We start from the raw sequence: 24,475 nt of genomic DNA, 5'->3' as shown, positions 1-24,475 counted from the left end.
CAACCCAGACGCAACCCAGACGCAACCCAGACGCAACCCAGACGCAACCCAGACGCAACCCAGACGCAACCCAGACGCAACCCAGACGCAACCCAGACGCAACCCAGACGCAACCCAGACGCAACCCAGACGCAACCCAGACGCAACCCAGACGCAACCTCGGACACAACCTCGGACAAAACCTCGGACACAACCTCGGACACAACCTTCAGACACAACCTTCAGACACAACCTCGGACACAACCTCGGACACAACCTTCAGACACAACCTCGGACACAACCTCGGACACAACCTTCAGACACAACCTCGGACACAACCTTCAGACACAACCTCGGACACAACCTTCAGACACAACCTCGGACACAACCTCGGACACAACCTTCAGACACAACCTCGGACACAACCTCGGACACAACCTCGGACACAACCTTCAGACACAACCTCGGACACAACCTTCAGACACAACCTCGGACACAACCTCGGACACAACCTTCAGACACAACCTCGGACACAACCTCGGCCACAACCTTCAGACACAACCTCGGACACAACCTCGGACACAACCTTCAGACACAACCTCGGACACAACCTTCAGACACAACCTCGGACACAACCTCGGACACAACCTTCAGACACAACCTCGGACACAACCTCGGACACAACCTTCAGACACAACCTCGGACACAACCTTCGGACTAAACTTTTTACACAACTTCTACAGAATTTTCTCACAAGTTGTACGTATCTTTCACATAAGTCTCACACAACTTTTACACACACAGGCTTGACGTAACCTTTTTCTCTTTAAGCGATTATTCGAAGGTGTCGTATAAATGATCAATCACAAACATTCCTATTCTGATGTCTACTTATAGCTTCTCCTGTGTTTAATATTATATAATAAAATCAGACAAATATCATGCAAAAAATTAGACAAATATTATATATTAAAATAAAACAAATATTATACAATAAAATCGGCAAATAGTATACAATAAAGTCAGACAAATATTACACTGATTACTCGGAAATTACGGAGTCCCACTACCTGTTTCAGAAACCGGCCGATAGATGTACTCTACGCTCTCATTTTTACGTACACACGTTCACAGGCATATGGCGGTGCCCCTAGGATTATGCAAATATGTTGTCATTTGTCGATTCTACGTAATATTAAGAAAAATAAGCTGGGCATTACAGATAAACAGGAAATTATGCGTGCTTGCTAGGAGATATCAAATACCTATTAATTACCTAAGAGAGAGTAACATAAGAAAAATAATTACTCCACGTCACTGGATGGATTCGACACCATTTGTGTGGAATTACGTTTATCCACTGTAAACCAACGTAATACGAACTACAATTTTTGCAAAATTTGCTAGGGTACATAGAGACGAGCTTTATGGAAATGCTGATGGTTCCGCCGATTTTTCGATAATATCGCATACGCCACACGGTACATGCTTTTTATCAAGTAATCACGTTAATATTTAGGATTAGTAAGTTGATGGAATAAGATACCCTGGAAATTACACGAACATCAACGAATGATGCAAAATTAATAAGAATTTTGACAAGCATTAGGTAAAAACATATTTATTCGCTTAAGCGGACACTATGACGTTTCGCCTGACACTTGGAAGCCACCTAGATACGTTCTAGGATTGACGAAAAACTTGGGAATTGACGGCAAGCCAGGGACATCAGACGGACGTTGAGGACGTCAGGGACGTCAGACGGACGTCACGGCGTTGATACGGTCATCAGTGACATCACGGACCTGTGACAGAAATTAAGGCGTTGTTTTTCTATCATCTGTGACGTCACGGACCTGTGACAGAAATTTCGGCGTTGTTTCTATCATCTGTGACGTCACAGACCTCCGAGAGACGTTACGGCCTTGTTTCTATCATCTGTAACGTCACGTACCTGTGACAGGATTTACGGCGTTATTTTTCTATCATCTGTGACGTCACAGATCTCTGAGATACGCTACAGCGTTGTTTTTCTGTCATCTGTGACGTCACGGACTTGTGACAGAAATTACGGCGTTGTTTCTATCATCTGTGACGTCACTGACCTGTGACAGAAATTACAGCGTTGTTTCTATCATCTGTGACGTCACCAATCTATTAGAGACGTTACGGCGTTTTTTTTCTATCATCTGTGACGTCACGGACCTGTGACAGAAATTACGGCGTTGTTTCTATCATCTGTGACGTCACAGATCTATTAGAGACGTTACGGCGTTGTTTTTCTGTCATCTGTGACGTCACGGACCTGTGACAGAAATTACGACTTTGTTTCTATCATCTGTGACGTCACGGACCTGTGACAGAAATTACGGCGTTGTTTCTATCATCTGTGACGTCACAGATCTATTAGAGACGTTACAGCATTGTTTTTCTATCATCTGTGACGACACGGACCTGTGACAGAAATTACGGCGTTTTTTCTATCATCTGTGACGTCACGGACCTGTGACAGAAATTACGGCGTTGCTTCGACCATCTGTGACGTCACAGATCTATTAGAGCCGTTACGGCGTTGTTTTTCTATCATCTGTGACGTCACGGACCTGTGACAGAAATTACGGTGTTGTTTCTATCATCCGTGACGTCACAGATCTATTAGATACGTTACGGCGTTGTTTTTCTATCATCTGTGACGTCACGGACGTGCGACAGAAATTACGGTGTTGTTTCTATCATCTGTGACGTCACGGACCTGTGACAGAAATTACGGCGTTGTTTCTATCATCTGTGACGTCACGGACCTGTGACAGAAATTACGGCGTTGTTTCTATCATCTGTGACGTCACGGATCTATTAGAGATGTTACGGCGTTGTTTTTCTATCATCTGTGACGTCACGGACCTGTGACAGAAATTACGGTGTTGTTTCTATCATCTGTGACGTCACAGATCTATTAGATACGTGACGGCGTTGTTTTTCTATCATCTGTGACGTCACGGACCTGTAACAAAAATTACGGCGTTGTTTCTATCATCTGTGACGTCACGGACCTGTGACAGAAATTACGGCGTTGTTTCTATCATCTGTGACGTCACGGACCTGTGACAGAAATTACGGCGTTGTTTCTATCATCTGTGACGTCACGGACCTGTGACAGAAATTACGGCGTTGTTTCTATCATCTGTGACGTCACGGACCTGTGACAGAAATTACCGCGTTGTTTCTATCATCTGTGACGTCACGGATCTATTAGAGACGTGACGGCGTTGTTTTTCTATCATCTGTGACGTCACGGACCTGTGACAAAAATTACGGCGTTGTTTCTATCATCTGTGACGTCACGGACCTATGACAGAAATTACGGCGTTGTTTCGACCATCTGTGACGTCACGGACCTGTGACAGAAATTACGGTGTTGTTTCTATCATCTGTGACGTCACGGACCTGTGACAGAAATTACGGCGTTGTTTCGACCATCTGTGACGTCACGGACCTGTGACAGAAATTACGGTGTTGTTTCTATCATCTGTGACGTCACAGATCTGTTGATACGTGACGGCGTTGTTTTTCTATCATCTGTGACGTCACGGACCTGTAACAAAAATTACGGCGTTGTTTCTATTATCTGTGACGTCACGGACCTGTGAAAGAAATTACGGCGTTGTTTCGACCATCTGTGACGTCACGGACCTGTGACAGAAATTACGGCGTTGTTTCTATCATCTGTGACGTCACGGACCTGTGACAGAAATTACGGCGTTGTTTCTATCATCTGTGACGTCACGGACCTGTGACAGAACTTACGGCGTTGTTTCTATCATCTGTGACGTCACGGATCTATTAGATACGTGACGGCGTTGTTTTTCTATCATCTGTGACGTCACGGACCTGTGACAGAAGTTACGGCGTTTTTTCTATCATCTGTGACGTCACCGATCTATTAGAGACGTTACGGCGTTGTTTTTCTATCATCTGTGACGTCACGGACCTGTGACAGAAATTACGGTGTTGTTTCTATCATCTGTGACGTCACGGACCTGTAACAAAAATTACGGCGTTGTTTCTATTATCTGTGACGTCACGGACCTGTGACAGAAATTACGGCGTTGTTTCGACCATCTATGACGTCACTGACCTGTGACAGAAATTAGGGCGTTGTTTCTATCATCTGTGACGTCACGGACCTGTGACAGAAATTACGGTGTTGTTTCTATCATCTGTGACGTCACAGATCTGTTGATACGTGACGGCGTTTGTTTTTCTATCATCTGTGACGTCACGGACCTGTAACAAAAATTACGGCGTTGTTTCTATTATCTGTGACGTCACGGACCTGTGACAGAAATTACGGCGTTGTTTCTATCATCTGTGACGTCACGGACCTGTGACAGAAATTACGGCGTTGTTTCTATCATCTGTGACGTCACGGACCTGTGACAGAAATTACCGCGTTGTTTCTATCATCTGTGACGTCACGGACCTGTAACAAAAATTACGGCGTTGTTTCTATTATCTGTGACGTCACGGACCTGTGAAAGAAATTACGGCGTTGTTTCGACCATCTGTGACGTCACGGACCTGTGACAGAAATTACGGTGTTGTTTCTATCATCTGTGACGTCACAGATCTGTTGATACGTGACGGCGTTGTTTTTCTATCATCTGTGACGTCACGGACCTGTAACAAAAATTACGGCGTTGTTTCTATTATCTGTGACGTCACGGACCTGTGAAAGAAATTACGGCGTTGTTTCGACCATCTGTGACGTCACGGACCTGTGACAGAAATTACGGCGTTGTTTCTATCATCTGTGACGTCACGGACCTGTGACAGAAATTACGGCGTTGTTTCTATCATCTGTGACGTCACGGACCTGTGACAGAACTTACGGCGTTGTTTCTATCATCTGTGACGTCACAGATCTGTTGATACGTGACGGCGTTGTTTTTCTATCATCTGTGACGTCACGGACCTGTAACAAAAATTACGGCGTTGTTTCTATTATCTGTGACGTCACGGACCTGTGAAAGAAATTACGGCGTTGTTTCGACCATCTGTGACGTCACGGACCTGTGACAGAAATTACGGCGTTGTTTCTATCATCTGTGACGTCACGGACCTGTGACAGAAATTACGGCGTTGTTTCTATCATCTGTGACGTCACGGACCTGTGACAGAACTTACGGCGTTGTTTCTATCATCTGTGACGTCACGGATCTATTAGAGACGTGACGGCGTTGTTTTTCTATCATCTGTGACGTCACGGACCTGTGACAGAAGTTACGGCGTTTTTTCTATCATCTGTGACGTCACCGATCTATTAGAGACGTTACGGCGTTGTTTTTCTATCATCTGTGACGTCACGGACCTGTGACAGAAATTACGGTGTTGTTTCTATCATCTGTGACGTCACGGACCTGTAACAAAAATTACGGCGTTGTTTCTATTATCTGTGACGTCACGGACCTGTGACAGAAATTACGGCGTTGTTTCGACCATCTATGACGTCACTGACCTGTGACAGAAATTAGGGCGTTGTTTCTATCATCTGTGACGTCACGGACCTGTGACAGAAATTACGGTGTTGTTTCTATCATCTGTGACGTCACAGATCTGTTGATACGTGACGGCGTTTGTTTTTCTATCATCTGTGACGTCACGGACCTGTAACAAAAATTACGGCGTTGTTTCTATTATCTGTGACGTCACGGACCTGTGACAGAAATTACGGCGTTGTTTCTATCATCTGTGACGTCACGGACCTGTGACAGAAATTACGGCGTTGTTTCTATCATCTGTGACGTCACGGACCTGTGACAGAAATTACCGCGTTGTTTCTATCATCTGTGACGTCACGGACCTGTAACAAAAATTACGGCGTTGTTTCTATTATCTGTGACGTCACGGACCTGTGAAAGAAATTACGGCGTTGTTTCGACCATCTGTGACGTCACGGACCTGTGACAGAAATTACGGTGTTGTTTCTATCATCTGTGACGTCACAGATCTGTTGATACGTGACGGCGTTGTTTTTCTATCATCTGTGACGTCACGGACCTGTAACAAAAATTACGGCGTTGTTTCTATTATCTGTGACGTCACGGACCTGTGAAAGAAATTACGGCGTTGTTTCGACCATCTGTGACGTCACGGACCTGTGACAGAAATTACGGCGTTGTTTCTATCATCTGTGACGTCACGGACCTGTGACAGAAATTACGGCGTTGTTTCTATCATCTGTGACGTCACGGACCTGTGACAGAACTTACGGCGTTGTTTCTATCATCTGTGACGTCACGGATCTATTAGAGACGTGACGGCGTTGTTTTTCTATCATCTGTGACGTCACGGACCTGTGACAGAAGTTACGGCGTTGTTTCTATCATCTGTGACGTCACCGATCTATTAGAGACGTTACGGCGTTGTTTTTCTATCATCTGTGACGTCACGGACCTGTGACAGAAATTACGGTGTTGTTTCTATCATCTGTGACGTCACGGACCTGTAACAAAAATTACGGCGTTGTTTCTATTATCTGTGACGTCACGGACCTGTGACAGAAATTACGGCGTTGTTTCGACCATCTATGACGTCACTGACCTGTGACAGAAATTAGGGCGTTGTTTCTATCATCTGTGACGTCACGGACCTGTGACAGAAATTACGGTGTTGTTTCTATCATCTGTGACGTCACAGATCTGTTGATACGTGACGGCGTTGTTTTTCTATCATCTGTGACGTCACGGACCTGTAACAAAAATTACGGCGTTGTTTCTATTATCTGTGACGTCACGGACCTGTGACAGAAATTACGGCGTTGTTTCTATCATCTGTGACGTCACGGACCTGTGACAGAAATTACGGCGTTGTTTCTATCATCTGTGACGTCACGGACCTGTGACAGAAATTACCGCGTTGTTTCTATCATCTGTGACGTCACGGATCTATTAGAGACGTGACGGCGTTGTTTTTCTATCATCTGTGACGTCACGGACCTGTGACAAAAATTACGGCGTTGTTTCTATCATCTGTGACGTTACGGACCTATGACAGAAATTACGGCGTTGTTTCGACCATCTGTGACGTCACGGACCTGTGACAGAAATTACGGTGTTGTTTCTATCATCTGTGACGTCACGGACCTGTGACAGAAATTACGGCGTTGTTTCGACCATCTGTGACGTCACGGACCTGTGACAGAAATTACGGCGTTGTTTCTATCATCTGTGACGTCACGGACCTATGACAGAAATTACGGCGTTGTTTCGACCATCTGTGACGTCACGGACCTGTGACAGAAATTACGGTGTTGTTTCTATCATCTGTGACGTCACGGACCTGTGACAGAAATTACGGCGTTGTTTCGACCATCTGTGACGTCACGGACCTGTGACAGAAATTACGGCGTTTTTTCTATCATCTGTGACGTCACCGATCTATTAGAGACGTTACGGCGTTGTTTTTCTATCATCTGTGACGTCACGGACCTGTGACAGAAGTTACGGCGTTGTTTCTATCATCTGTGACGTCACCGATCTATTAGAGACGTTACGGAGTTGTTTCTATCATCTGTGACGTCACGGACCTGTAACAAAAATTACGGCGTTGTTTCTATTATCTGTGACGTCACGGACCTGTGACAGAAATTACGGCGTTGTTTCTATCATCTGTGACGTCACGGATCTATTAGAGACGTGACGGCGTTGTTTTTCTATCATCTGTGACGTCACGGACCTGTGACAAAAATTACGGCGTTGTTTCTATCATCTGTGACGTCACGGACCTATGACAGAAATTACGGCGTTGTTTCGACCATCTGTGACGTCACGGACCTGTGACAGAAATTACGGTGTTGTTTCTATCATCTGTGACGTCACGGACCTGTGACAGAAATTACGGCGTTGTTTCGACCATCTGTGACGTCACGGACCTGTGACAGAAATTACGGCGTTGTTTCTATCATCTGTGACGTCACGGACCTATGACAGAAATTACGGCGTTGTTTCGACCATCTGTGACGTCACGGACCTGTGACAGAAATTACGGTGTTGTTTCTATCATCTGTGACGTCACGGACCTGTGACAGAAATTACGGCGTTGTTTCGACCATCTGTGACGTCACGGACCTGTGACAGAAATTACGGCGTTTTTTCTATCATCTGTGACGTCACCGGTCTATTAGAGACGTTACGGCGTTGTTTTTCTATCATCTGTGACGTCACGGACCTGTGACAGAAGTTACGGCGTTGTTTCTATCATCTGTGACGTCACCGATCTATTAGAGACGTTACGGAGTTGTTTTTCTATCATCTGTGACGTCACGGACCTGTGACAGAAGTTACGGCGTTGTTTCTATCATCTGTGACGTCACCGATCTATTAGAGACGTTACGGCGTTGTTTTTCTATCATCTGTGACGTCACGGACCTGTGACAGAAGTTACGGCGTTGTTTCTATCATCTGTGACGTCACGGACCTGTGACAGAAATTACGGCGTTTTTTCTATCATCTGTGACGTCACCGATCTATTAGAGACGTTACGGCGTTGTTTTTCTATCATCTGTGACGTCACGGACCTGTGACAGAAGTTACGGCGTTGTTTCTATCATCTGTGACGTCACCGATCTATTAGAGACGTTACGGAGTTGTTTTTCTATCATCTGTGACGTCACGGACCTGTGACAGAAGTTACGGCGTTGTTTCTATCATCTCTGACGTCACCGATCTATTAGAGACGTTACGGCGTTGTTTTTCTATCATCTGTGACGTCACGGACCTGTGACAGAAGTTACGGCGTTGTTTCTATCATCTGTGACGTCACGGACCTGTGACAGAAATTACGGCGTTTTTTCTATCATCTGTGACGTCACAGATCTATTAGAGACGTTACGGCGTTGTTTTTCTTTCATCTGTGACGTCACGGACCTGTGACAGAAATTACGGCGTTGATTCTATCATCTGTGACGTAACGGACCTGTGACAGAAGTTACGGCGTTGTTTCTATCATCTGTGACGTCACGGACCTGTGACAGAAATTACGGCGTTGTTTCTATCATCTGTGACGTCACAGATCTATTAGAGACGTTACGGCGTTGTTTCTATCATCTGTGACGTCACAAATCTATTAGAGACGTTACGGCGTTGTTTTTCTATCATCTGTGAAGTCACGGACCTGTGACAGAAATTACGGCGTTTTTTCTATCATATGTGACGTCACAGATCTATTAGAGACATTACGGCGTTGTTTTTCTATCATCTGTGACGTCACGGACCTGCGACAGAAATTACGGCGTTGTTTCTATCATCTGTGACGTCACGGACCTGTGACAGAAGTTACGGCGTTGTTTATATCATCTGTGACGTCACAGATCTATTAGAGACGTTACGGCGTTGTTTTTCTATCATCTGTGACGTCACGGACCTGTTACAGAAGTTACGGCGTTGTTTCTATCATCTGTGACGTCACAGAACTATTAGAGACGTTACGGCGTTGTTTTTCTATCATCTGTGACGTCACGGATCTGTGACAGAAATTACGGCGTTGTTTCTATCATCTGTGACGTCACCGATCTATTAGAGACGTTATGGCGTTGTTTTTCTATCATCTGTGACGTCACGGACCTGTGACAGAAGTTACGGCGTTGTTTCTATCATCTGTGACGTCACCGATCTATTAGAGACGTTACGGCGTTGTTTTTCTATCATCTGTGACGTCACGGACCTGTGACAGAAGTTACGGCGTTGTTTCTATCATCTGTGACGTCACGGACCCGTGACAGAAATTACGGCGTTGTTTCTATCATCTGTGACGTCACGGACCTGTGACAGAAATTACGGCGTTGTTTCTATCATCTGTGACGTCACAGATCTATTAGAGACGTTACGGCGTTGTTTTTCTATCATCTGTGACGTCACGGACCTGTGACAGAAATTACGGCGTTTTTTCTATCATCTGTGACGTCACAGATCTATTAGAGACGTGACGGCGTTGTTTTTCTATCATCTGTGACGTCACGGACCTGTGACAGAAATTACGGCGTTGTTTCTATCATCTGTGACGTCACGGACCTGTGACAGAAGTTACGGCGTTGTTTATATCATCTGTGACGTCACAGATCTATTAGAGACGTTACGGCGTTGTTTTTCTATCATCTGTGACGTCACGGACCTGTTACAGAAGTTACGGCCTTGTTTCGATCATCTGTGACGTCACGGACCTGTGACAGGAGTTACGGCGTTGTTTTTCTATCATCTGTGACGTCACAGATCTCTGAGAGACGTTACAGCGTTGTTTCGATCATCTATGACGTCACGGTCCTGTGACAGAAGTTACGGCCTTGTTTCGATCATCTGTGACGTCACGGACCTGTGACAGACTTTACGGCGTTGTTTCCATCATATGTGACATCGCGGACCTGTGACAGACGTTACGGCGTTGTTTCGATCATCTGTGACGTCACGGACCTGTGACAGACGTTACGGCGTTGTTACGGACGTTACGGCGTTGTTTCCATCATCTGTGACGTCACGGACCTGTGACAGACGTTAAGGTGTTGTTATGGACGTCAGGGACTTCAGACGGACATTACGGCGTTGTTACGGTCGTCACGGACGTGTGACAGACGTTACGGCGTTATTTCGATCATCTGTGATGTCACGGAGCTGTGACAGACGTTACGGCGATGTTACGGACGTTACGGATGTTCGACAGACGTTTCGGATGTTCGAGTGAGGTTACGGCACTCTTACGGACGTAAGACAGACGTTATGGATGTTCGAGTGATGTTACGGCACTTTTACGGACGTTAGGTAGTTGCGGCGATATTACGGACGTTATGGAAGTTCGAGTGAGGTTAGAGTACTCTTACGGACGTTACAGCGGTTTACTGAAACTATAGCACCTAGAAGAACGGGACCGGACTCATGGGTGAGCTCTCGTTGCGCCCTCTAGGCGGATTTTTTTTTGTCCAGATCGGACCAATCATGTACGAGTGAAGTCTACAAACGATCTATATATAGTTTGGAAATTCTTCAGTCAACGCCATCTATGAGTCAATGGAAAATCTTTCCAATCAACTACTTGTACGCTAATGGCGTAATGTATAATTGGAATTGAATTATTTCTGGATTTACAAAGAAAAACAGCAAGACTTGCCGCAGCCAAAAGTATATCAACCGCTTTTATAGCTTCGCAAAAGAAAGAATCATCATCCTGGACAATCAAGAACCAATGGATCAGATTTTCTTTCACCAAAACATTTTTGTATGCATTGAAAAAGGTCAGTTTTTATTTCACGTTGCATGACACACATAGCTATAACTTTTATTAATTTCTTTTTATTGTAGAAGTCAAAGTTACTTCTATGAAAGAATTACGAAACTTCTTAATTTCTGTTATCGTATTTTGTTGGAGATAGTTCTTGATCGATAAAAAAAGAGGCTATACGCGAAGCGTGTGACGTACAGTATGAAGAAAAGAATTGTGAAGCTGTGACAGATGAATGTCCAAAAAATAATCTTTTATAGGACCAAATCTTTCTGTAATAATTGGAGCATTTAAACCCGCAAAAATTGTCGGTATGTTTCCATCGTATATATTTCCATTTTAAACTATGCATTAACTTTCAAAAACCAGAAATAGCTACGTTACTTATTAGGTATTCCCAGAGGTTTGAAAAAACTTGTTTCCTCAAAAATGAAGAGTCTACGGTACACAGAACTTATATATTATATTATATAGAAATCCTTGGAATGCGCCACTTCTGAGTCTATTAAAAGTCTTTACAATCAATTACTTACCATACATGGCAGTAGTGTAATATAAATTTGAATGGAATTATTTCAGGACTTAGAAAGGTATCATAATCGGATATATGTGTAATCGTCTTTAATATGAATGGGTTTTTGATATAATTGTACTTTGGACGGCTCATGTTTCCTTATCGAGTGCCTCTTTGTCAAGAGCTAACAAAGTTTCATTTCAATTTAATCTCGATATCGTTCTTTGTTTTATTTCAATAATCGATTCGTTTACCCTTTCTCTCTCTCTCTCTCTATATATATATATATATAGTATATAATACATAACAGAAATGAGTAACTAAGGGTTTACAAAAAAACATTATCATATACATATTCATATACGCCTCAATGCAATTACGACTTACATCTTGCATCGAAAAATGACAATAGTCGACTATAATTAGTGAATTTCTTAATCAGTGGTATTACATCTTACATTGATACATTTGTGAAGAGCTTTGTTATCTACGGCCAGTTGAAAGGCACTTTAACTATTAACCGAGGTATTGAAATCTTTTATCAAAAGTCTTAACGTTAACGACAAACGAATAAAAGATTGTATTAGAGTTTAATTCGATATCTTCCATTGTATCTTCCAATATAATAATGTAAAGTTTATTAACGAGAAGTAGAATCATATATCTAATTAAAAATAAACAACTAATAGATTTCGTTCCATTACACAAATGTATATACATACATTTATGCGTACACATTAAAAGTATTGCTAATAAAAAATCAATGGAATTATAGAAAACATTTCATTGTAAATTGATGCCGACAATAACAAATACCCTTCAATAATGTGTAATTTTTTCTTTTTCTATTAAGTATTAATTTCTTTGTTAATCAATTTAAACATTTTTAGTTCATAATGAATTCTATCAATAACAATATCAGATATTTAATTTTGGCTCATTGCAGAAGAAAGGTTGCTCATTACTGTCTACACAATATAATAAACCTCAAGCAATACCCAAGGAAAGACTACTATATACTTTGTGTATGTGTGCGTGGGTGTGTATATTATGTATCTAGTTATGTACATATGTATCTATTTACAAACGTATGTTTATATGGGATCTTCCAACATTCCACCTTGGTGGTTACCGAAAGACTGATCTCATACGATATTCGACAGAAAGTACATAACATAAGGTGTATTTAGATATTTCACCTTATATAGAAACATATAAACATTGTAATAATTTTTGCTTTGTATATGTCAGCTAGTAAATGGTATAAACATTCTCTTTTTCTTTCAGTGTAATAATATTATATATATATATATATATATATATATATATATATATTAAAATTTTTATAATTTAATTAGTTAATTAATCAAAATCAAAAAATAAAAGAAAGCAACAGGAATAGAAAAATACGAGACCTCATCGAAAACTCCGTTTGTTAGAAAACAATGTACTTTCATCTCTCTCTCTCTCTCTCTCTCTCTCTTCCTCGCTCTGTTTTGCTATTTTTTTCTTAATTTTTCTGTATGCACATGTACGCGTATGTACGTAATACGTATATGCCTTTTAACAAATGTAATATCGTTTGGTATCGATATATTTTATATATAGAAAGATCGTCGACGATCGAACGTGATGCGTGTACCTGATCGTGACACCCTTATTTCAATATTGTAAATTTAATTTGTCAACGAGGTATAAATTCTATATTCATTTAAATACACATACATTGATATGTGTATGAATAATGCATATTAATCATAATACGCATTAAATGACACGTTTAAATAAAATCCCACATTAAAATTTACATTGTACTAGATACATATACTACATAAGAACAAGAAAGCAAAATTGAATATACCAAGATACTTTATTCTTCTTCTTCTTCTTCTTCTGCATATTATTGTTGTTGTTATTATTGTTATTATTATCCTTATTGTATTTAGAAATCTATCATAATTGAAGATATTGGGAAATAAAGATGAGATTTCTATCTTACTCTTCTTAACTGTTTTTTTTTTCTTTTTCTTTTCTTTTATATGAATAATAAGAAATATAAGGTATCATAATCAGATACATATGTAATCTTCTTTAATTTGAATGGGTTTTTGATATAATTGTACTTTGGACGCCTAATGCTTCCTTATCGAATGCCTTTTTGTCAAGAGCTAACAAAGTCTCTTTTCAATTTAATCTCGATATCGTTCTTTGTTTTATTCAAATTCTCGATTCGTTTACCCTTTCTTTCTCTCTCTCTCTCTCTCTCTCTCTCTTTCTCTCTCTGTATATATATATATACATATTATATATAAAATATATATATATATATATATATATATATATCTGTATATATCTCAATCTGTATCAGAAATAAACTCAGGGTTTATAAAAAAACATTATCATATACGTATTCATCTGCGTATCAATGCAAATACGACTTACATCTTGCATCGAAAAATGACAATAGTCGACTATAATTAGTGAATTTCTTAATCAGTGGTATTACATCTTACGTTGATACATTTGTGAAGAGCTTTGTTATCTACGGCCAGTTGAAAGGCACTTTAACTATTAACCGAGGTATTGAAATCTTTTATCAAAAGTCTTAACGTTAACGACAAACGAATAAAAGATTGTATTAGAGTTTAATTCGATATCTTCCATTGTATCTTCCAATATAATAATGTAAAGTTTATTAACGAGAAGTAGAATCATATATCTAATTAAAAATAAACAACTAATAGATTTCGTTCCATTACACAAATGTATATACATACATTTATGCGTACACATTAAAAGTATTGCTAATAAAAAATCAATGGAATTATAGAAAACATTTCATTGTAAATTGATGCCGACAATAACAAATACCCTTCAATAATGTGTAATTTTTTCTTTTTCTATTAAGTATTAATTTCTTTGTTAATCAATTTAAACATTTTTAGTTCATAATGAATTCTATCAATAACAATATCAGATATTTAATTTTGGCTCATTGCAGAAGAAAGGTTGCTCCTTACTGTCTACACAATATAATAAACCTCAAGCAATACCCAAGGAAAGACTACTATATACTTTGTGTATGTGTGCGTGGGTGTGTATATTATGTATCTAGTTATGTACATATGTATCTATTTACAAACGTATGTTTATATGGGATCTTCCAACATTCCACCTTGGTGGTTGCCGAAAGACTGATCTCATACGATATTCGAGAGAAAGTAAATAACATAAGGTGTATTTAGATATTTCACCTTATATAGAAACATATAAACATTGTAATAATTTTTGCTTTGTATATGTCAGCTAGTAAATGGTATAAACATTCTCTTTTTCTTTCAGTGTAATAATATTATATATATATATATATATATATATATATATTAAAATTTTTATAATTTAATTAGTTAATTAATCAAAATCAAAAAATAAAAGAAAGCAACAGGAATAGAAAAATACGAGACCTCATCGAAAACTCCGTTTGTTAGAAAACAATGTACTTTCATCTCTCTCTCTCTCTCTTCCTCGCTCTGTTTTGCTATTTTTTTCTTAATTTTTCTGTATGCACGTGTACGCGTATGTACGTAATACGTATATGCCTTTTAACAAATGTAATATCGTTTGGTATCGATATATTTTATATATAGAAAGATCGTCGAAGATCGAACGTGATGCGTGTACCTGATCGTGACACCCTTATTTCAATATTGTAAATTTAATTTGTCAACGAGGTATAAATTCTATATTCATTTAAATACACATACCTTGATATGTGTATGAATAATGCATATTAATCATAATACGCATTAAATGACACGTTTAAATAAAATCCCACATTAAAATTTACATTGTACTAGATACATATACTACATAAGAACAAGAAAGCAAAATTGAATATACCAAGATACTTTATTCTTCTTCTTCTTCTTCTTCTGCATATTATTGTTGTTGTTATTATTGTTATTATTATCCTTATTGTATTTAGAAATCTATCATAATTGAAGATATTGGGAAATAAAGATGAGATTTCTATCTTACTCTTCTTAACTGTTTTTTTTTTCTTTTTCTTTTCTTTTATATGAATAATAAGAAATATAAGGTATCATAATCAGATACATATGTAATCTTCTTTAATTTGAATGGGTTTTTGATATAATTGTACTTTGGACGCCTAATGCTTCCTTATCGAATGCCTTTTTGTCAAGAGCTAACAAAGTCTCTTTTCAATTTAATCTCGATATCGTTCTTTGTTTTATTCAAATTCTCGATTCGTTTACCCTTTCTTTCTCTCTCTCTCTCTCTCTCTCTCTCTTTCTCTCTCTGTATATATATATATACATATTATATATAAAATATATATATATATATATATATATATATATATATATATATATATATATCTGTATATATCTCAATCTGTATCAGAAATAAACTCAGGGTTTATAAAAAAACATTATCATATACGTATTCATCTGCGTATCAATGCAAATACGACTTACATCTTGCATCGAAAAATGACAATAGTCGACTATAATTAGTGAATTTCTTAATCAGTGGTATTACATCTTACGTTGATACATTTGTGAAGAGCTTTGTTATCTACGGCCAGTTGAAAGGCACTTTAACTATTAACCGAGGTATTGAAATCTTTTATCAAAAGTCTTAACGTTAACGACAAACGAATAAAAGATTGTATTAGAGTTTAATTCGATATCTTCCATTGTATCTTCCAATATAATAATGTAAAGTTTATTAACGAGAAGTAGAATCATATATCTAATTAAAAATAAACAACTAATAGATTTCGTTCCATTACACAAATGTATATACATACATTTATGCGTACACATTAAAAGTATTGCTAATAAAAAATCAATGGAATTATAGAAAACATTTCATTGTAAATTGATGCCGACAATAACAAATACCCTTCAATAATGTGTAATTTTTTCTTTTTCTATTAAGTATTAATTTCTTTGTTAATCAATTTAAACATTTTTAGTTCATAATGAATTCTATCAATAACAATATCAGATATTTAATTTTGGCTCATTGCAGAAGAAAGGTTGCTCCTTACTGTCTACACAATATAATAAACCTCAAGCAATACCCAAGGAAAGACTACTATATACTTTGTGTATGTGTGCGTGGGTGTGTATATTATGTATCTAGTTATGTACATATGTATCTATTTACAAACGTATGTTTATATGGGATCTTCCAACATTCCACCTTGGTGGTTGCCGAAAGACTGATCTCATACGATATTCGAGAGAAAGTAAATAACATAAGGTGTATTTAGATATTTCACCTTATATAGAAACATATAAACATTGTAATAATTTTTGCTTTGTATATGTCAGCTAGTAAATGGTATAAACATTCTCTTTTTCTTTCAGTGTAATAATATTATATATATATATATATATATATATATATATATATATATATATATATATTAAAATTTTTATAATTTAATTAGTTAATTAATCAAAATCAAAAAATAAAAGAAAGCAACAGGAATAGAAAAATACGAGACCTCATCGAAAACTCCGTTTGTTAGAAAACAATGTACTTTCATCTCTCTCTCTCTCTCTTCCTCGCTCTGTTTTGCTATTTTTTTCTTAATTTTTCTGTATGCACGTGTACGCGTATGTACGTAATACGTATATGCCTTTTAACAAATGTAATATCGTTTGGTATCGATATATTTTATATATAGAAAGATCGTCGAAGATCGAACGTGATGCGTGTACCTGATCGTGACACCCTTATTTCAATATTGTAAATTTAATTTGTCAACGAGGTATAAATTCTATATTCATTTAAATACACATACCTTGATATGTGTATGAATAATGCATATTAATCATAATACGCATTAAATGACACGTTTAAATGAAATCCCACATTAAAATTTACATTGTACTAGATACATATACTACATAAGAACAAGAAAGCAAAATTGAATATACCAAGATACTTTATTCTTCTTCTTCTTCTTCTTCTGCATATTATTGTTGTTGTTATTATTGTTATTATTATCCTTATTGTATTTAGAAATCTATCATAATTGAAGATATTGGGAAATAAAGATGAGATTTCTTTCTTATTCTTCTTATCTGTTTTTTTTTTCTTTTTCTTTTCTTTTATATGAATAATAAGAAATATAAGGTATCATAATCAGATACATATGTAATCTTCTTTAATTTTCATGGGTTTTTGATATAATTGTACTTTGGACGCCTAATGCTTCCTTATCGAATGCCTTTTTGTCAAGAGCTAACAAAGTTTCTTTTCAATTTAATCTCGATATCGTTCTTTGTTTTATTCAAATTCTCGATTCGTTTACCCTTTCTTTCTCTCTCTCTCTCTCTCTCTCTGTATATATATATACATATTATATATAATATATATATATATATATATATATATATATATATATATATATATATCTGTATATATCTCAATCTGTATCAGAAATAAACTCAGGGTTTATAAAAAAACATTATCATATACATATTCATATACGCCTCAATGCAATTACGACTTACATCTTGCATCGAAAAATGACAATAGTCGACTATAATTAGTGAATTTCTTAATCAGTGGTATTACATCTTACGTTGATACATTTGTGAAGAGTTTTGTTATCTACGGCCAGTTGAAAGGCATTTTAACTATTAACCGAAGTATTGAAATCTTTTATCAAAAGTCTTAACGTTAACGACAAACGAATAAAAGATTGTATTAGAGTTTAATTCGATATCTTCCATTGTATCTTCCAATATAATAATGTAAAGTTTATTAACGAGAAGTAGAATCATATATCTAATTAAAAATAAACAACTAATAGATTTCGTTCCATTACACAAATGTATATACATACATTTATGCGTACACATTAAAAGTATTGCTAATAAAAAATCAATGGAATTATAGAAAACATTTCATTGTAAATTGATGCCGACAATAACAAATACCCTTCAATAATGTGTAATTTTTTCTTTTTCTATCAAGTATTAATTTCTTTGTTAATCAATTTAAACATTTTTAGTTCATAATGAATTCTATCAATAACAATATCAGATATTTAATTTTGGCTCATTGCAGAAGAAAGGTTGCTCATTACTGTCTACACAATATAATAAACCTCAAGCAATACCCAAGGAAAGACTACTATATACTTTGTGTATGTGTGCGTGGGTGTGTATATTATGTATCTAGTTATGTACATATGTATCTATTTACAAACGTATGTTTATATGGGATCTTCCAACATTCCACCTTGGTGGTTACCGAAAGACTGATCTCATACGATATTCGACAGAAAGTACATAACATAAGGTGTATTTAGATATTTCACCTTATATAGAAACATATAAACATTGTAATAATTTTTGCTTTGTATATGTCAGCTAGTAAATGGTATAAACATTCTCTTTTTCTTTCAGTGTAATAATATTATATATATATATATATATATATATATATATATATATATTAAAATTTTTATAATTTAATTAGTTAATTAATCAAAATCAAAAAATAAAAGAAAGCAACAGGAATAGAAAAATACGAGACCTCATCGAAAACTCCGTTTGTTAGAAAACAATGTACTTTCATCTCTCTCTCTCTCTCTCTCTCTCTCTTCCTCGCTCTGTTTTGCTATTTTTTTCTTAATTTTTCTGTATGCACGTGTACGCGTATGTACGTAATACGTATATGCCTTTTAACAAATGTAATATCGTTTGGTATCGATATATTTTATATATAGAAAGATCGTCGACGATCGAACGTGATGCGTGTACCTGATCGTGACACCCTTATTTCAATATTGTAAATTTAATTTGTCAACGAAGTATAAATTCTATATTCATTTAAATACACATACCTTGATATGTGTATGAATAATGCATATTAATCATAATACGCATTAAATGACACGTTTAAATGAAATCCCACATTAAAATTTACATTGTACTAGATACATATACTACATAAGAACAAGAAAGCAAAATTGAATATACCAAGATACTTTATTCTTCTTCTTCTTCTTCTTCTTCATATTTTTGTTGTTGTTATTATTGTTATTATTATCCTTATTGTATTTAGAAATCTATCATAATTGAAGATATTGGGAAATAAAGATGAGATTTCTTTCTTATTCTTCATAACTGTTTTTTTTTCTTTTTCTTTTATTTTATATGAATAATAAGAAATATAAGGTATCATAATCAGATACATATGTAATCTTCTTTAATTTGAATGGGTTTTTGATATAATTGTACTTTGGAGGGCTAATGCTTCCTTATCGAATGCCTTTTTGTCAAGAGCTAACAAAGTTTCTTTTCAATTTAATCTCGATATCGTTCTTTGTTTTATTCAAATTCTCGATTCCTTTACCCTTTTTCTTTCTCTCTCTCTCTCTTTCTCTCTCTGTATATATATTTATATATATATAATATATAATATATAATATATATAGATATCTGTATATATCTGAATCTGTATCAGAAATGAGTAACTCAGGGTTTATAAAAAAACATTATCATATACGTATTCATCTGCCTATCAATGCAAATACGACTTACATCTTGCATCGAAAAATGACAATAGTCGACTATAATTGATGAATTTCTTAGTCAGTGGTATTACATCTTACGTTGATACATTTGTTAAGAGCTTTGTTATCTACGGCCAGTTGAAAGGCATTTTAACTATTATCCGAAGTATTGAAATCTTTTATCAAAAGTCGTAACGTTAACGACAAACGAATAAAAGATTGTATTAGAGTTTATTTCCAATTTTCCAGCTCGGTGGTTGCCGAAAGACTGATCTCATACGATATTCGACAGAAAGTAAATAACGTAAAGTGTATTTAGATATTTCAGCTTATATAGAAACAAATAAACATTGTAATAAGATATGCTTTCTATACGTCAGCTAATAAATGGTATAAACATTCTCTTTTTCTTTCAGTGTAATATATATGTATATATATATATATATATATATATATATATATATATATTAAAATTTTTATAATTTAATTAGTCAATTAATCAAAATCAAAAAATAAAAGAAAGCAACAGGAATAGAAAAATACGAGACCTCATCGAAAACTCCGTTCGTTAGGACAGACGCCCTTCCTTGAAAACAATGTACTTTCATCTCTCTCTCTCTCTTTGTCTCTTCCTCGCACTGTTTTGCTATTTTTTTCTTCATTTTTCTGTATGCACGTGTACGCGTATGTACGTAATACGTATATGCATTTTAACAAATGTAATATCGTTTGGTATCGATATATTTTATATATAGAAAGATCGTCGACGATCGAACGTGATGCGTGTACCTGATCGTGACACCCTTATTTCAATATTGTAGATTTAATTTGTCAACGAGGTATAAATTCTATATTCATTTAAATACACATACGTTGATATGTGTATGAATAATGCATATTAATCATAATACGCATTAAATGACACGTTTAAATGAAATCCCACATTAAAATTTACATTGTACTAGATACATATACTACATAAGAACAAGAAAGCAAAATTGAATATACCAAGATACTTTATTCTTCTTCTTCTTCTTCTTCATATTATTGTTGTTGTTATTATTGTTATTATTATCCTTATTGTATTTAGAAATCAATCATAATTGAAGATATTGGGAAATAAAGATGAGATTTCTTTCTTACTTTTCTTAACTGTTTCTTTTTCTTTTTCTTTTCTTTTATATGAATAATAAGTAATATAAGGTATCATAATCAGATACATATGTAATCTTCTTTAGTTTGAATGGGTTTTTGATATAATTGTACTTTGGACGGCTAATGCTTCCTTATCGAATTCCTTTTTGTCAAGAGCTAACAAAGTTTCTTTTCAATTTAATCTCGATATCGTTCTTTGTTTTATTCAAATTCTCGATTCCTTTACCCTTTTTCTTTCTCTCTCTCTCTCTCTCTCTCTCTCTGTATATATATATACATATTATATATAATATATAATACATATATATATCTGTATATATCTGAATCTGTATCAGAAATGAGTAACTCAGGGTTTATAAAAAAACATTATCATATACGTATTTATCCCCGTATCAATGCAAATACGACTTACATCTTGCATTGAAAAATGACAATTGTCGACTATAATTAGTGAATTTCTTAATCAGTGGTATTACATCTTACGTTGATACATTTGTGAAGAGCTTTGTTATCTACGGCCAGTTGAAAGGCATTTTAACTATTAACCGAAGTATTGAAATCTTTTATCAAAAGTCGTAACGTTAACGACAAACGAATAAAAGATTGTATTAGAGTTTATTTCCAAATTTCCAGCTCGGTGGTTGCCGAAAGACTGATCTCATACGATATTCGACCAAAATTAAATAAGATAAGGTGTATTTAGATACTTCAGCTTATATAGAAACATATAAACATTGTAATAAGATTTGCTTTGTATACGTCAGCTAATAAATGGTATAAACATTCTCTTTTTCTTTCAGTGTAATATATATATATATATATATATATATATATATATATATATATATATTAAAATTTTTATAATTTAATTAGTCAATTAATCAAAATCAAAAAATAAAAGAAAGCAACAGGAATAGAAAAATACGAGACCTCATCGTAAACTTCGTTCGTTAGGACAGACGTCCTTCTTCGAAAACAATGAACTTTCATCTATCTCTCTCTCTCTGTCTCTTCCTTGCTCTATTTTGCTATTTTTTTCTTAATTTTTCTGTATGCACGTGTACGCGTACGTACGTAATACGTATATGCATTTTAACGAATGTAATATCGTTTGGTATCGATATATTTTATATACAGAAAGATCGTCGACGATCGAACGTGATACGTGTACCTGATCATGACACCCTTATTTCAATATTGTAAATTTAATTTGTCAACGAGGTATAAATTCGACATTCATTTAAATATATATACATTCATATGTGTATGAATAATGCATATTAATCATAATACGCATTAAATGACGTTTAATTGAAATCCCACATTAAAATTTACATTGTACTAGCTACATATACCACATAAGAACAAGAAAGCAAAATTGAATATACCAAGATACTTTGTTCTTCTTCTTCTTTTTCATATTATTGTTGTTATTATTATTGTTATTATTATTCTTATTGTCTTTATAAATCAATCATAATTGAAGATATTGGGAAATAAACATGAAATTTCTTTCTTAATCTTCTTAACTGTTTTTTTTCTTCTTCTTCTCTTTTATATGAATAATAAGAAGTATAAGGTATCATAATAGGATACCTATGTAATCGTCTTTCCTTTGAATAGGTCTTTGATATAATTGTACTTTGGATGGCTGATGTTTCCCTTATAGAGTGCCTTTTTGTCAAGAAGCTAACAAAGTTTCCTTTCAATTTAATCTCGATATCGTTCTATGTTTTATTCAAAATTCTCGATTCGTTTACCCTTCCACTTTCTCTCTCTCTCTCTCTCTCTCTCTCTCTGTATTTATATATACATAATATATAATATATAATATATATATATATATCTGTATATATCTCAATCTGTATCAGAAATGAGTAACTCAGGGTTTATAAAAAAACATTATCATATACGTATTCATGTACGTATCAATGCAATTACAACTTACATTTTGCATCGAAGAATGACAATAGTCGACTATAATTAGTGAATTTCTTAATCAGTGGTATTACATCTTACGTTGATACATTAGTGAAGAGCTTTGTTATCTACGGCCAGTTGAAAGGCATTTTAACTATTAACCGAAGTACTGAAATCTTTTATCAAAAGTCTTAACGTTAACGACAAACGAATAAAACATTGTATTAGAGTTTAATTCGATATCTTCCATTGTATCTTCCAATATAATAATGTAAAGTTTATTAACCAGAAGTAGAATCATATATCTAATTAAAAATAAACAACTAATAGATTTCGTTCCATTACAAAAATATATATACATACACTTATGCGTACACATTAAAAGTATTGCTAATAGAAAATCAATGGAATTATAGAAAACATTTCATTGTAAATTGATGCCGAAAATAACAAATACCCTTCAATAATGTGTAATTTTTTCTTTTTCTATCAAGTATTAATTTCTTTTTAATCAATTTAAACATTTTTAGTTCATAATGTATCAATAACAATATCAGATATTTAATTTTGGCTCATTGCAGAACAATGGTTGCTCGTTACTGTCCATACAATATAAGAAAATCTCAAGCAATACCCAAGAGAAAGACTACTGTATACTTTGTGTATGTGTGTGTGGGTGTGTATATTATGTATCTAGTTACGTACATATGTACATAAACACATATGTATCTATTTACAAATGTATGTTTGTATGGGATCTTCCAACATTCCACCTCGGTGGTTGCCGAAAGACTGATCTCATACGATATTAGACAGAAAGTAAATAACATAAGTTGTATTTAGATATTTCAGCTTATATAGAAACATATAAACATTGTAATAAGATTTGCTTTGTATACGTCAGCTAGTAAATGGTATAAACATTCTCTTTTTCTTTCAGTGTAATAATATTATATATATATATATATATATATATATATATATATATATTAAAATTTTTATAATTTAATTAGTTAATTAATCAAAATCAAAAAATAAAAGAAAGCAACAGGAATACAAAAATACGAGACCTCATC

General features: G+C 35.4%; 4 long non-coding RNA genes across 17 annotated transcripts in view; 1 reads left to right on the top strand and 3 right to left on the bottom strand.

The window, feature by feature from the left end:
• Window positions 1–204: 204 nt before the first annotated feature.
• LOC127071444 (uncharacterized) lies at window positions 205–1,783 on the bottom strand. 2 transcript variants are annotated; one of them, XR_007785060.1, is made up of 3 exons: window positions 566–1,783; window positions 455–516; window positions 205–417 (listed from the first exon to the last, which is right to left on the bottom strand). It is a non-coding gene; the product is annotated as an uncharacterized LOC127071444 (long non-coding RNA). The 2 variants fall into 2 exon arrangements; XR_007785061.1 differs by having other exon boundaries at window positions 205–405.
• A 2,091-nt stretch (window positions 1,784–3,874) lies between these two features.
• LOC127071445 (uncharacterized) lies at window positions 3,875–10,861 on the bottom strand. Of its 4 annotated transcripts, none has more exons than XR_007785063.1 (5): window positions 9,998–10,861; window positions 9,600–9,699; window positions 8,206–8,754; window positions 6,333–6,432; window positions 3,875–3,967 (listed from the first exon to the last, which is right to left on the bottom strand). It is a non-coding gene; the product is annotated as an uncharacterized LOC127071445 (long non-coding RNA). The 4 variants fall into 4 exon arrangements; XR_007785064.1 differs by lacking the exon at window positions 3,875–3,967 and adding an exon at window positions 5,255–5,347; XR_007785062.1 differs by lacking the exon at window positions 3,875–3,967 and having other exon boundaries at window positions 6,258–6,432.
• Window positions 10,862–11,037: 176 nt separating this feature from the next.
• Window positions 11,038–24,475, top strand: part of LOC127071441 (uncharacterized) — a 15,558-nt gene continuing 2,120 nt past the window's right edge. Inside the window, exons 1-5 of one of the 6 annotated variants that reach the window (XR_007785049.1) lie at window positions 11,038–11,257; window positions 11,325–11,555; window positions 11,636–13,450; window positions 17,565–17,932; window positions 21,528–22,105. This is a non-coding gene — a long non-coding RNA (uncharacterized LOC127071441). Of the gene's footprint in view, window positions 11,258–11,324; window positions 11,556–11,635; window positions 13,451–15,489; window positions 15,759–17,564; window positions 17,933–19,986; window positions 20,156–21,163; window positions 21,474–21,527; window positions 22,106–22,700; window positions 22,849–24,475 lie in introns of those variants that run through there. The other 5 variants (XR_007785047.1, XR_007785052.1, XR_007785048.1 and 2 more) reach the window with 5 other exon arrangements.
• LOC127071443 (uncharacterized) overlaps window positions 12,753–24,475 on the bottom strand; it is a 28,835-nt gene continuing 17,112 nt past the window's right edge. Inside the window, exons 3-4 of one of the 5 annotated variants that reach the window (XR_007785059.1) lie at window positions 16,991–17,597; window positions 12,753–12,878 (exon numbers count right to left, since the gene is read on the bottom strand). This is a non-coding gene — a long non-coding RNA (uncharacterized LOC127071443). Of the gene's footprint in view, window positions 12,879–16,175; window positions 17,598–17,955; window positions 19,570–24,469 lie in introns of those variants that run through there. The other 4 variants (XR_007785056.1, XR_007785057.1, XR_007785055.1 and 1 more) reach the window with 4 other exon arrangements.

The sequence above is a fragment of the Vespula vulgaris genome, chromosome 21 (genome assembly GCF_905475345.1).
Source record: "Vespula vulgaris chromosome 21, iyVesVulg1.1, whole genome shotgun sequence".
Lineage (NCBI taxonomy): Eukaryota > Metazoa > Arthropoda > Insecta > Hymenoptera > Vespidae > Vespula > Vespula vulgaris.
The sequence above is the reverse complement of the archived record's forward strand: the minus strand, read 5'-3'. Positions and strand labels throughout refer to the sequence as shown.